Below are 12,274 nucleotides of genomic sequence, written 5' to 3' on the forward strand. Positions count from 1 at the left end.
ATCTGCCAATCCTCCTCTTTTTGCTGAGGAAGACTGGCCCTGGGTTAACATCCATGCGCATCTTCCTCTACTTTATATGGGACGCCTCCACAGCATGGCTTGCCAAGCGGTGCGTCGGTGCGTGCCTGGGATCCGAACCGGTGAACGCCGGGCCACCACGGCGGAGCGCGCACACTTAACCGCTTGTGCCACCGGGCGGGCCCCTAATGGAAGTTAATTTTAAAATTAGTAATCTTGATTTTAAAAATTATTGCTTTTTGGGGAGGGGCAGCAAAAGAGAAATCATTTTCCCAGATTTATGAATTAGCAACCTTGGATCCCTGTCCCAGCTCTCCCCCAGCCAGAGAAGTAATTCTAAATAAATCTCTTAAACTTCAGATTCCTCACCTGTACAACGAGATTCTAAAAGGCAGGTGATGTTTGATATTGTAAATGTTCTATGTGACAAGCTTGCTACGTTGTTATGTAACCATAACAACAGTAAAACTAAATCCAACCAGCAGGTGCCCTTAAGCCCAGAGTAAGTATCCCTAAATGGCAAATGCTGTAAGACTAACACTCCTGAATGGCTGTCTCTATCCACCAGAGGATGAAGTAGGGAGCTTTGATGTTATACTGTAGTAGAAAAGCTTTTCCTTCACTTTGTCCTCAATCATAAGGAGAAAAGGAAGAGCAGGCCGGTATGAGTATAGGATTTGGAAGTGGCACTCCTGGGAGTTAAGACCGGAAGCCGCCTCCTCCAGCTGCTCTGACCTGAACTCTAGTTAATCTTGTGCAAGTTAAACTCTAACTATCACTAGATGGGACTTATCACCTGCTGGGACCTGGTCAGGCCTTGGATTTGTGCTCTCCTAGAAGTAAAGGTCTGGTCTTTGGGATCTCAGGAAGAATTATCTCTACGAAGGATAAATGAGATCTAGAACTAACTACAAACACTTAGGCCTTAATGAATTCAATACATAGTGTGTCATATTTCAAAATGTGGAAGGATTATTTTTTCAAATTTACGTTTAATTATTCTGAAGACCTGCGTGGTGGTCACAAATCTACTGGATTTGCTGTGAGCATGAAACAGAAAAACTCAAAAGAGGATACTAAACACTAGGTAGGACACATTCTGGAAACGGGAATTTCCCATGAGGTCAGGCAAACATATCATTCCTTATCTTTCTCGCCCATCCAAAAGTTCTGACACTTAGACTTCAAGTCTTGTGTAGTAGTACAAGCCTGCTTAGCAGCTTAAAGGGCCTCCTGCCAGGTTTTCAGAGGCTTCTCTTGTTCAGTAATTGTGGCCTCCAAATTTATAACTCTCCTCATTCCACTCCATCCTCCCTTCATCTGTTCCATAGGCTTTTAATACATTCCATTCATCCCTTGTCTTCTCCAACCAAAACAGTGCCAGGGAACTGCCTAAGGGGAATCCCCATAAAAGTACAGGGAGAAAAGGAGGATGAATTACTGCCCATAAATCGGGCACTTGAAAGGCTTTTGCTTTAATCACGATTTAAGACTTAGAACCACGAGGAAAGCAGGAGCCTTCCTCTGCGAGGACTGTCCACCTTCCTCCTCGGGTTGAAGTTTCCCATGAGTAAAAGAAGGCATCACCTCATCACTTCCAAGATTCCGCCGACACGTCTCTACATTGGCAGGTACTTGCCTTACGACGCGAAACGCTTTCTGGCACATCGACCGCTTAAGAGCTCCCCAGGCCGCTCTATTGCCGGGACAACGCTCCTGGTTTTGTTTTTCTTCTTCCAGGCCCAAGCCCGCCCACTGGAGTCGAAGCCAGCTTCTTACTGGTCCAGGAGTGTGTTCGTCTCCTCAGCGAGCCAATCAGAGTCTCAATTTCTACCCCAGGGATTTGGAAAACGGAAAAGACCTCGACCTGTTCCTGGGTGTGGGACGGGGTCATGAATGAGTGACAGTTCGACCCTCCAATAGGCAGCGCGCTACGACCTGCCCCTTCTGGCTCCCGGCTAGAAAAGAGCGTCTATGCCGGCAGCAGTGATGAATCGCAGGAGGTGCTGGCTGCTCGGTGGCTGCGAGGAGCGGCAGCTACTGGTGGCCTCTTTGTAGGTGAGTGGTTTTGTTTTAGAATGTTGCCGTTGCGAACGTTTCCATTTTAAAATGATGTGGTGGTTTATTTTGGAGTGCGGGAAGGCCAGTTCCTTGCCTCTCCCGGTTCAGTCTTGGGTGGGTATCTGGCGCTCGCTCGTCCGCCCCTCCAGCCCTGACCCTCACTTATCCCCAGGTCCCTCTCAGCTGCCCTTCCTCAGGGAGTCACAGATCTGTCAGCTGAAGGGAGGACTCCGCCTTGGTGGTGGTGTCTTGATGGGAAGAATAGATAGGAGTTGAAGAATAAATAGGAGTTGAAGTGATGAAGTCATCTCTCCTGGACGTCTGAGGCATGGTGTGGCAGAGCCCCTTCCATAGCAGAGGTTCTGGAAGAAAGCTCGGTGTGTTTTCACGGCCATGCCACTGTATTTAGGGCGATGGCAGACCTGGCCCTAAAAGTCTTAGTGGGTAGAAAAAATTTGAATGCCGTGAAAGGAGAAAGAAGTGAATATCTGCAATGGTTTCATGTAGGACTCGAATCTGGAACTAAATCACAGGTTCTTAGAACCACTAAAAATAAAAAAGTAAGTGTATTTTTCCTCCTTTCAAAGGGATGGGGCTGTATTAGTAGAGAAGGGCAATAGAAATGCATAATGGAAGTAAAGTTCACAGTTAAGTTTTGAAGGATAATTGGTTGTTAGCTAACTATCTATAACCCTCATTCCCCTACAGCCTCCCTTCCAAATTATGGGGGATTTATACCTTGTGACTGATACCAGAATGTTAACTGACTGAATGCAGACTTTTGGGGAAAAAAATCAAATGCTGTCTTTCACCAGTAACTACTAAGGTTTTCTGTAATGAAAGCAGAACACATGTCAATTTGTCTTTTACTTTAAAACTGTCTCCCCTGAGGCCAGGGACTCGGTTTTATCCATCTTTGTCCTGTAGCACCTCACATACCACAGATGCTCCTCAATTGGTGGTGGACTTTAGAGAAGCATAATTCAAACAAGTAGTGTAGTGGAGGGAGCTCTGAGTTGGAAGTCAAGACACCTAGGTGTCAGTCTTGAAGCTGTTGCTATTTGTGTGATCGTAAACAAATCATTTCAACTCGCTGACTTTTTTTTTTTTGTGAGGAAGATCAGCCCTGAGCTAACACCCGATGCCAATCCTCCTCTTTTTGCTGAGGAAGACTGGCCCTGGGCTAACATCTGTGCCCATCTTCCTCCACTTTATATGGGACGCTGCCACAGCATGGCCTGACAAGCATGGCTTGACAAGCAGTGCATCGGTGGGCGCCTGGGGTCCGAAACCTGGGCCGCCAGCAGCAGAGCATGCTCAATTAACCGCTGCGTCATAGGGCCAGCCCCTCAACTCTCTGACTCTTAATTTTTGATCTTTAAGAAGAAGATGTTGCATTAGAGTATTGCCGAGGCCCATGCCTGTCTTAAAAGTCTTTTACAATAAAGATGACTAGACATTTTCCACCACAAGTACATATGCTAAATTTCATTGCAGTGAGTTCTGTACCAATCTGTTAGCAGCTAAAAGTTCCCAGCTGCAAGGGTAATACCCGTTCTTCTGTGTCCATATTTAAACCAAACTGAACCAAATGGATCATTGTAGAAAATTTGGTCATTGTAAAGAGTAACCGTTGTACAAAAGTATATTGTGGCAGAAAATGTCAACCTTTATTCCATCACACAGAGGCAGCCACTGTTAGTATTTGGGTAGATCTTTCAGTCTCTCTTCCTCTTTTGCCTCCTACTGTTGGTTGAGATGAAGTGGCACATTTCGTTTTGAGTAATGACTAATACATCTAAATTCACCCATGCCTTCATCTTTGTGTGTCTGGTGCCTGGAGGACGGAGAACACACAAATGTTTGAACTGGTAGGTCTCTTGAACAGCCTTGGAATGAAATCTGCTGTGGGGATGTTTATATGGGGAAACAGGACTAAAAGTTTTACTTAACAAAACTCACTGAAACTTGGCCACAAATATGGAAAAAACATACTTTATAAAATGTAAATTAAATGTTAGCTACTTCACCTAAAGCATTTGGATTGTAGAATATTGCTGAACATTTGGTATGCTTCCAGGACTGTATCTTACCATATATTCCCCACCCACCCAATGCACACACACAACATTTGATTGCATTCCTCCTTCCACTACCTAATTTAACCTTTTCTCTTTACTCCCACTCTCATTTTACTTTATTCCCAGCTGCTCAGACCATCAGCAAGATAGGATCACTTTCAGGGGCCTGAGGTCTGTGCCAGTCTTCATGTGTTAGTCAAAGTCTGCCCCATTCGACATAGAATACTTCCCACTCTTTGGTGTGGTGGTTCATCATAATCTCATTTTTAGTCTTCTTAATAGCCCCTTGAGAACAGTAATTTCATTATGTTCATCTTTATGGTAAGGAACCTGAGGTCCAGAGAATTTAAATAACTTGGTCAAAATCACCCTGTCAGTGAGTAGCAGAGCTAGGACTAATGTCCAGTTTTCTTGACTTCACACTTTTGGGATTTGGTAGAAACAGTTTGTGTTGATAAGAGCTACAACCTTAGGGGAATAAGTAACCAGAGATAGGAAGGAGGTGTCATGAGTGGGTGTGGTGCACATCGGTGATGCCATGCAGGCTGGAACAGGCAACATGCCCCAGGCAAACACACATCTCATTACGCATGTATATCTCTTCCCTGTGAATAGGGGTCTGCCTGCTATGGTTTGTCACTCTTGTAACAAGTAATCAGTAGGGGCTGTTAGTAGATGTCAAGTTGGAGAATGACAGGGTGATAGTGCCTGGAAAACAACTGTGAGTGATAGCATTTGCTCCTGGTAAAGAGGTGTCTTGTACTGTAAATACAAATGGAAAGTTACTGTAAAGCTTTAGAAAGAGTAATAGATGACGGAACACTAGGCACTTTTAGATATAGTCATGTTTGAACTTTTTTTTTTTAAATGATCTCTTTTTTTTTCTCTGAGGAAGACTGGCCCTGAGCTAACATCTGTTGCCAATCTTCCTCCTTTCTTCTTTTTTTTTTTCCCTCCCCAAAGCCCCAGTAGATAGCTGTATGTCATAGTTGTACACCTTTCTAGTTGCTCTATGCGGGACACCACCTTAGCATGGCTTGATGAGCGGTGCATATGTCCGCGCCCAGGATCTGAACCAGCAAACCCTGGACCGCTGAAGTGGAGTGCGCAAACTTAACCACTTCACCACCAGGCCGGCCCCCAATGTTTGAACTTTTAATATTGAGTTTAATTTGGGGGAAGGCACGTTCTGTTACGACTCTAAGGATTTCATTTCCCTTAATAACTGTTCCTTTTTAATTCGTCAGAAATATGGTTAACATCTCTTTTTTCTATCCTCAAATATAGCCAGCCTATTTTTTATAGAGTTAGATTCCTAGCAGTAGGGGTAAGTGTTGCTCAAAGCTATGCAGTGAGGATTTGGACCAAGGAAAACATCTGAGCAGTCTAGGGTAGTATTTGAATATTTAATATTTAAGGGTAAGCTTGGGATCAAAGTGACTCCGGCTCTGTATCCCTTATTTTATATTACTTCAATATTGTGTCACTGATCACATTTCTTAATTTTTGGAAACAGAAAACTAAGTCTTTAGGCTGGTCTTTATCCTGTAATTTTCCCCACCTGTGCGTGAGTTGTTATACTAGAATATTAGACGTTATTACTTTTCAAACACCCCAGGAAGGGAGGAAACAATGTCCTAGGAGCATTAGTTTGGAAGACAGGACTAGCCTCAGTTATGGTGGGAGGGGGAGAGGCATGTGAAATTATATGGTTTAATGAGGGACAGGAGTGGGAGGCAGCAGCAACATTGTTACACTCCATTTGTTGAAACTTCCTAGAGATTCTGGAAATACTGTAGCAGTAACCTCAGTAAATGCAATGCTTTGTACATGCACCAGTCCTCTATCTACCTATCCTTTCCATCCTTGCCTTGCCTAAAGGATGCTAATTTTGAAACATAACTTCAATTTTATGGTGGCATTTATGGAAAGAATATTTTTTGTTCTATAGCCAATTGAGATGGAATTTCTATCCATATTTATAGCAAAAGGTCTTTGAAAGTATGTCACCTGCAGAGTGTGTTTCCTTTGAATCACCTATTTATTGCCAAGGCAATTATGTAGCACCTATTCCTGAGCAGGTATACATTCACCTAAGTGTGAGGCACTGATTGTGACAATTTGCAAAGATGTCTAATAGAAGTCAAGCGTGTCAAAATAACAGATTATATTTTTGAAGTTGATTAACAAGATGCATAATTTTTTTCCCTATTCTATCTTGAACTCATTATTAAATAATTCAATTAAGCAAAAGTAAACTACTCAGATTGCTTTGAATGTGCTCAGTATTGTCTTCTGTGAGAGAGAAAAACAGTTATAAATGGGATTCCATTACTTAAGGTACTTGCAGTTCTGGCCAAGAATAAAATCAGGTGATTTAATAATTTGGGGATTATCCCATGACAGGATGCTTAAAGGTTCAAAATGCCGATGTGGTTAGTAGATCTGAGTATGGTATCCAGCTAGACCCGGGATTGGCAAACTAAGGCTTTCTGGCCCACTACATGTTTTTGTACAGCCCACAAGCTACGGATGGTTTTCACATTTGTAAGTTGTTGAAATAAATACAAGATTTAACAATATTTCATGTGCATGAAAATTATGAAATTCTAATTTCAGTGTCCATATATAAAGCTTTATTAGAACACAGCCTCATTCATTTATGTATTGTCTATGGCTGCTGTCAGCTATAATGGCAGAATTGAGTAATTGCAGCAGACAACGTATAGCCCACAAAGCCCAAAAAATTAACTATTTGGCTAGTTACAGAAAAAGTTGCCAACATCTGAGCTAAGCTATAGTGTCTCTCACATTCATCTCCTTCATCCCATTTCAGCAGCCATTATCCTGGTCTAGGTCTTCATTATATGTTACCAGAATTATTGCAAAACCTCACAAGTGTTCATATCTCTGGTTTTTCCCATCCCTCTCTATGTTTATAAGTGCTGCTTGATCCTGCTAAAATACAAGTTATTAAACCTTTAGTGATGTCCCAGTATTTATAGAATCTGCATTCTTTGGCACAAAGCCTTTCTGAGCCACTATTCAGTCTTATATTTCTAGGCTGGTCTCCTCCTACTTCCTTATTATACCCTATACTTAGGGTGATCATATAATTTTCTAAATGGGACACTTAAGTGTGAAAGGGGCCTTATAATAATTATGTTGGGGAAACAGGCCTAAAGCAAGACTGTTCTAGGTAAACCAGGCTGTATGGTCACCCTACCTATACTCCAGTCAGTTTGAATGGGTCACCATTCTCCATATGCAATTGTTTCCTTAGGCTAGAATTCCTTTTCCTTTTTCTATAAACCTAAATCTTAAACATCTTTCCAAATCCGGCTTAAATAGTGCCATGTCCATGAAGCCTTACTTAGAAATAGTCTCTCTTTTCTACCTCCCTTATGAATGAAGAGATTACCTTCTGCTTTAGTGATACACACACACACACACACACTCTTTCCCCCACCAATTCCTTGAAGACATAATCCATGTTGGACTCTATATTTCTCACAGGCCCAGCATTGTGCCATGGTCAAATGGGGTTTGCAACACGCATTTGAAGAATGAATTGAAGAATGAATTGACCAGGCTGGGGAGCTGATGAGTATTTGGGGCTGTCAATTTATAAACCATCCATTTTTATGTGTGTGTGTGTGTGTGTGTGTGTGTGTGTGTGTGAGGAAGATTGGCCCTGAGCTGACATCTGCCAATCCTCCTCTTCTTGCTGAGGAAGACTGGCCCTGGGCTAACATCCATGCCCATCTTCCTCCACTTTATATGGGACGCCGCCACAGCATGGCTTGCCAAGCAGTGCGTCCGTGCACGCCTGGGATCCGAACCGGCGAACCCCGGGCCACCGCAGCGGAGCACGCGCACCTAACCACCTGCGCCACCAGGCCGGCCCTGATAAACCATCCATTTTAATGTGATTAAAGTAGTGAGAAAACTTGGGTTTCCAAGGACTGAGGATACAGCCTTGGTATCAATGTGACAGGGTAGCAGAGTGGTTCAAGGTGTAAGTATAGGCTTTGGGGTCCAGCCTGCCTGAGATTGAACTCCAGCTCTGCCAGTTACAATCTGTGTTACCTTGGGCCAGTTAGCCTCTCCTCCTGAGTTTCTACATCTATAAAATGGGGATAATCATAGTAGCTCCTCCATAGAATGATGGTTGGGGATTCAGATCCTCCCAGCATGTGGTGAGCATTCCATGAGTGTTAGCTGCTGTGACATCATAGTACTCTGGGTAGGAAAATACCGAGACCAAGAAGAGGACGTTACAATGGAAGAGCTGGAGAAATGCAGCACTGAAATCTTAGAACTGTTTTCCCTCGGTTGATGCAGTCAGCTTCAGAGGGGTCAAAGCAGGGTGACTCCTGAGAGATGTCTCCACTTAGTAAGAAATAACTAACCAGCAGTCTTTTGAGAGACCGTTTCAGTCGAGTGGGCAAGGCACAAGTTAGGTGTCAGAGGACTGCAAAAGTAATTGCCAGAAGGAAGGGAAGACAGAGGAAGGGGCGGGAAGATGAGACAGAGTTGTATAAAAGGTATGTTTGTTTAGGAAACTTTTTCTTTGAGTCATACCATCCTTTAAAAAGGAAGAAATTCTAGGAAATGATAATTCAGTGACATATGCGGCCCTTTTCTTGGTATGAAGTAAATCATTGACTAAAATTCATGCTAATTCAAGTGCCAGTAACCCTTGCTGAGAGATAAAGGAGGAACTTTAGGAACCAACTCCAGGGCAGTGAGCTTTACCAAAAACAACAAAAAAAGTTTGATTTTTAAAAAAGAATCATTTTTAATTTGAGGGTGGGGAGTACATAGTCTTAGTATGGTACCTCTTTATAAGTTGGGGTGACTGTTGCCCCATGTGACTTGGTGCCTGAGGTTTTTCTCAAGGGTGGTCATAAGCTGAGCCCTCCTTTCTACTCACCTTGTTTGTATGCGTTTTATGAAACGGCTGCCTGGGTTTGGAAAGACAAGTTGTGACTGGAGATGCTCCTGTGAAGTGAAGCCAAGTGAGCCTAGATCCTCAAACCAAGCCTCTGAAGTCTTCAGTGTGAGGGAGAAGGAGCACAGGTGTCGGACGCAGAAGACCTGGACTGCAGCTCTGATTTGCCGCGTAGTGGCTGTATGTTTTTGAACAAGTCAATCGAAGTCTCTCTTTTCTTTGTGGACATTATGGCCCTTCGTAAACATACCAAACTGTAAAGGGTACAAAAATACAATGGATGATTATTCTTGGCTCTGGCTTTGCCATTAAATAACCCTGGGATTGAGTTAAAGCCTCTTAACATCTCAGGCCTGCGGACTGACTGTTTTTACTTTGGCAGTTACCACTGAACCTATCAAGTCTTAGCTCATTAGCACAATCTAATCATTTTTGTCTAACTGACTTTGATTCAGTCAGCACACCTACTGAGTCCCTCGTATATGTCAAGTGTCATGCTAGGTTCTAGAGATAGGGCAGTAAGACAGACCAGCTGTGCTGCAACTTACAGTCTAACAGGGCACAGAGACATTGAATAAATACAAGTGCACCCCATGTTGTAAAGCAGGGTGCTCCAAGAGTGTATGTCAGGCAGGCCTGACCCCTTCCCAGTGGGCAGGAAGGAAGAGCAGAGAAGTCTGCCTAGAGCAGGGGTTCTCAAAGCATGGTCCTCAAACCAAGCATCAGCGCCACCTGGGAGCTTGTCAGAAATACAAATTCCCAGGCCCTTCCAAACCTGCTCACGCTGTGGAAGTGGGGCCCAGCAATCTGTTTTAACCAGTTCACTTGGTGATTCTGATGCACATTCAAGTTTGGGAACCACTGGCCTAGAGGAAATAACGTTTAAGCTAAGCTCTAAAGCTGTGCCGTTCAATAAGGTCACCACTGGTCCTATATGGCTATTGAGCCCTTGAAATGTGGCTAGTCCAAATGGAGATGTGCTTTAAGTATAAAATACACACCAGATTTCAAAGACTTACTATGAAAAAAATAATGTAACATACTTCATTAAGAATTTTATGTAGATCATATGTTGGAATGATAATATATTGAACCTATAGGGTTAAATAAAATATATTATTAAAATTAATTTCTCCTATTTCTTTTTTTCAATATACCTTGTAGAAAATTTAAAATTACACGTGGCTTGCATTATATTTTGATGGGGCGCAGCTGATCTAAAGGGTGACTAGAGGTTCTCTAAAGCAGGGTGGCACTGAAGCGGCGGGGGAGGGAAGGGGGTGATGTGCTAGGGTTCTCTGTGTACGGTATGTGCAGAGGTCTTGAGACAAGAACGACCGTGACATGCCCAAGGCAATAAAAGAAAACCAAAGCCTGCGGGTCACATTAAGCATTTTGAACTTTATCCTAAGATCAATAGGAAGTAATTGAGGGTTGTAAATAAGGTGCTCAGGTTTTACGAAGGTTGCAGCTAATAAATGAGGCAAGAGAACTACGGCTGAATAGAGCGAGACTTGCAGAATCAGAGCTCCCCCCTCCAAAAGATGGTGGGGGTGGAGGCGTTTGGTCAGGAAGTACCATTGAGAGGGAGGAGGACCCTGTCCCAGGATATGAGGCATGAACACCACCCACTAAAGAGAGCAGCAGACACCTGAGAGAGGTAGTTTTGCGTTCAGTTCATTTGCAGCTCCGTTAAAGCTCAGAGCTGGCGGAAGCATTCCAGGAAGAGTCCCAAGTTGAGTGGGAGTTTGATTACAGAGCTGGACTCTGCAGGGCACTGGCAAAGGGTTTGGTGAAGGAGGGTCAAGGACAAGGAAGCCCAGCACATTTAGTGATTAGAGGTCTGTACTTTGAAAGAGTGTGTTGGACAATAACATAGGAAAGCTGGGATTCGAGCCTGGAGGCTTGAGGTCGGACCATCTCCTGGGGGATGGTGGCCTCCCCATTCATCTGTGGCCTGGAGATTTCCCCTTAAGTCACAGGTCATACACTAGCAGACTCAGTCTAGCCTGCAGACATGTTTTGTTTAGCTCACATTTGAAAAATGAATTCAAATTAGTTGCCAGTATTTATATCAAATATCACATAAAAATGTGCATTTCCACTGTTTTTGAAAATTGGAAGGTTTAGGAAGCTCAGTTCCTCAGTCTCAGAGGGAAATGGGCTGGAGCTAAGAAATAGCTACTCCTTTTATTTTATACATGAACTTTTAAGAGCTGAAATGATCATTTTTATTTAAAAATAAAACATTTATTCACTCTAAAAACAAAACAGAATCCATAGGTTCTCTATGGTCTAAGTCATGCATTCTCTCCAGTCTTTGGTTCCAGCAATCCCACCTTCTCTTTGTTCTCCAGAAAAGTTCTAAGAATGGTACCTTTAGTTCAGTGAGACCAGGTTATACAAAAACTTCATCCATTTACACAAGAGTTGTCTTTCAGAGAAACGTGTATGTTCTCTGCAGTTCAACACTGTTCCCATCACCCCTGTAGCCCAGCGTCACTGCTCTTCACACACCTGTCTGGCCATCGGGACATGGGAGTTTGCAGCCCCTCCCTTAAACTTTAAATGAAACTGACTACAGTGTTGTGTGTTTGTTGGTAAACACTTGGTATACCAGCTCCCATGACGATTAAAATCTTAAAGATTGCAAATATTAAACCTCAACAGCTCCTTTGTAAATATTCAGCAGTTAATTAAATGGGAAAAGTCCATTGATGGCACCGAGAGGGCAGTGGCTTTTTGTCCACCTGAGACAGATGCACTCGTTTGGTACCTTATCCTGTGTTCACCCCTGTCCACCAGAGTGAGGGAGGGGTGTGTATCTGTATAGTTTTTGTGGCTGTAGTACTAGTCCTCTGCTTCAGTATACATACTTTGAGGTAAAAAAACAGAGAAATAGTTTTATTTTGTAAAGTAAGGAAATATAGCAGATTAAAATACTGCAAAGCTTGGTGGTAGGTGCCTGAGTGTTCATGTTATTGCTACATTTTTTTTGCTCCTTCCATATAGTTCATAATCAAAAGATGGTGGAGAAGTGCTCCTGCCTACGGCATTTGTCCATCACACCCGTCTTCATCTGAAGGGAAAATAGCTTCATTAGTGTGTGGAGGCTTCTTGCTTGACAAGACCAGCGAAGGGTTGAGGTAGAGGAACGGTT

General features: G+C 43.2%; 1 protein-coding gene across 1 annotated transcript in view; it reads left to right on the forward strand.

The window, feature by feature from the left end:
• The first annotated feature begins 1,976 nt into the window (after positions 1-1,976).
• BPGM (bisphosphoglycerate mutase) overlaps positions 1,977-12,274 on the forward strand; it is a 32,719-nt gene continuing 22,421 nt past the window's right edge. The window contains exon 1 of the mRNA XM_004430739.3: positions 1,977-2,076. The gene's annotated coding sequence lies outside the window, so the exon portion shown is untranslated. The remainder of the gene's footprint in view (positions 2,077-12,274) is intronic.

Source organism: Ceratotherium simum, chromosome 1 (assembly GCF_057802395.1).
Source record: "Ceratotherium simum simum isolate JZ-2026a chromosome 1, ASM5780239v1, whole genome shotgun sequence".
Lineage (NCBI taxonomy): Eukaryota > Metazoa > Chordata > Mammalia > Perissodactyla > Rhinocerotidae > Ceratotherium > Ceratotherium simum.